Below are 2,500 nucleotides of genomic sequence, written 5' to 3'. Positions count from 1 at the left end.
AGCCAACCTCTCAACTGTCCCCAATTTTTGGCTCAAAATGTTGCTCTTCCCCCTAATAATCCCTCGGCAAAATAGCAATTTTGGAAGAAAACATGGAGGGTTTACATTTAGGGCTGTTGGGTACATGCTGTAACACTGCAAATTTAAAGGCATGGTTTGAAAACAAAGAAATATGCCTGTAAAGGGCATTAGTACTTTTTTCTAATCAAAGTTATAGATTACTTGAAATACATGTAGATTATTTTATTTTGTCAGCTGCTCAAGGTAGCAGCACTAATATTAAAGTGTCCCTTCTTTGACAGGTAGCAGCTGTATTGTGTGTCTATTTTATATTTTTGCATCACATTTTTGGTCCATTTTTCATAAAATTGTGTTTTTTGGCAAATTAGTGACAAATCACTAAAGACTGAAGTTAGAAAATGACAGACATTTGAGTTTCAGATTTTATACCCTTCAGAAAATTCATACTAATGCAAGACCTATTCTATTATCTTTCTAAGTTTATTAGAGCAATATTTAAAATTGTCCTTATTGTTGTGCCTTTGTCCCACTTCTGTGTATGGCTTTGTCCAGATTTCTTGCTCTTGAGGTTGAGAGGTATGACAAATGTGTCAGGGCCATCACAGTCAGCCAGAGAGATTTCAAATTGTGATATGCTTGTTGCACCCACTCCCCATGTAGTGACTCTGGATGTGTCCAAGCAAGGCAAGGAGTAGTTGTATCTACTTTGATGGGAGTGACACTGCATAAGTACTACAGTGGCTTTTCATCTGTCCTTGATTTTGCAGAATGGTCTGGTTTCTTTCCTATTTTTGTACTGTTGATTTATGCTTATTACTCAAAGTGCCTGTTGCTCTGTGTTTAAGTAGCAATGCTTTAATAACCATAAGGTAAGCTTGTCTGACATCGTAAGATGCAAGTAAGCTTTAATAAGCATACCGTTAAAGAATTGCCAACATTGAAAGCCTTTCTGTTGTTGCCATGCAGAGAATACTTGACTAGATAATGTATAGCCTTGGGTATTAAAGGACAGGATTCCATTTTTAAAAAGCTCATTACACTTGTTGGAGACTTCAGTCATCTCTACAGACTTTACCCGTAAACTAAACAGAATGCCAATCATGTGTGGTCCATAACCTGTACAGTAATCCTTTAAGCAATGTATCTTGAGCTTGTTTCTTGTTTGCTTTTCATTTTTTACTTTTATCATGTTTTCCCCATGAAACAAGTTGTCAGGCAGCAGGTCTTTTTTGGATAAGAAACATTTTTACAAGTGGGGGCATCACATAGATTTCTACTTTCAGCATGTTGCTTGGTACTTTAATAAAGCTGAATATATTATTAGAACTGCAGTGCAAGGAGAAGTGGTTTGAGTTGAGTGCTTCTGGTGTTTCTTATACTTGATTTTGACTGGCATTCCAGTAATGTATTTAAAAAGTAATTTATTTTTTCATGCCTCACAACCTTTTGTTTCCATCTAGATATTAAGTAAGCTGTCATGCAGCCAATGCATTGAAATATTTTTATTCTTCTACACTTATTTTTGTCTTGATTGGACTTTCATAATGATGGTTTGCCACCCAGGGCAGCGTATTTAATTAAAGTTAGTTTTTTGTGGTTTTGTGCATAGCTCCTCCCCTTTATGGTTGACCACACCCCTTCCCTTTGACCCCACCCATTCAGCGTCTCCTGCAGCCCCCCTGTGATTTGAAGTCACCAGCCGCCAATTAAATGTAAATTAAAAAACAATTAATTTTTTAACGCATCACTATAAAGCACAAGAAATTAAACCTGTGCATCAAATCCTACCTATCAAAAACTTTCATTTTTAAAAAGCTGATTGCTTTTTTATTTTTTGTTCATAGTTCACTTCATTTGTTTGAAGCTCCAAGATTGCAGTTTGTGAGGGACACAAGTTCAAGCTGTTTTTATAAATGATGGAGACAGTTTTAAAAAGTTCATGATAGAAATAAAATCTTTCAAACCCATGGGGACGGTGGCATTTCTGCCACCACACCTCCCTTTGTTCCAATATTACTTTCCAAGGTCCGCCTCTAGGGCTGTTGGGTACATGCTGTAACACTGCAAATTTAAAGGCATGGTTTGAAAACAAAGAAATATGCCTGTAAAGGGGGCATTGATACTTTTCTTCCTAGAAATATTATACAAATGTTCATATGTCCTTTGACAATTTGCACTCCGTTTTACCAACATAAAAAACATCACATTGGGTACAATTAGCAATCTAAACAATTTTGAGTATAACGGTAGATGGAATAGAAATAATTTATTCCCATTCTGAATGCCTATGACCTCCTGAATATACTTACAGTAATGGCACATACCCGTTAATCAAAATGCCATAATTTAACCAGGACATTTGTCTTTGAAAAAAATCAAAGAAAATCATGCCTGCTTAAAGGGAAAAAATTTTCTTTTTTTCTAATCAATTTCTTTTAGGGAATGACTTCATAGCTGCCATCAAATAAAAGCATATGTT

The sequence above is a fragment of the Protopterus annectens genome, chromosome 10.part0, assembly GCF_019279795.1.
Source record: "Protopterus annectens isolate FY-2018-M chromosome 10.part0, PAN1.0, whole genome shotgun sequence".
NCBI lineage: Eukaryota > Metazoa > Chordata > Ceratodontiformes > Protopteridae > Protopterus > Protopterus annectens.
This window is presented reverse-complemented; position numbering follows the sequence as displayed.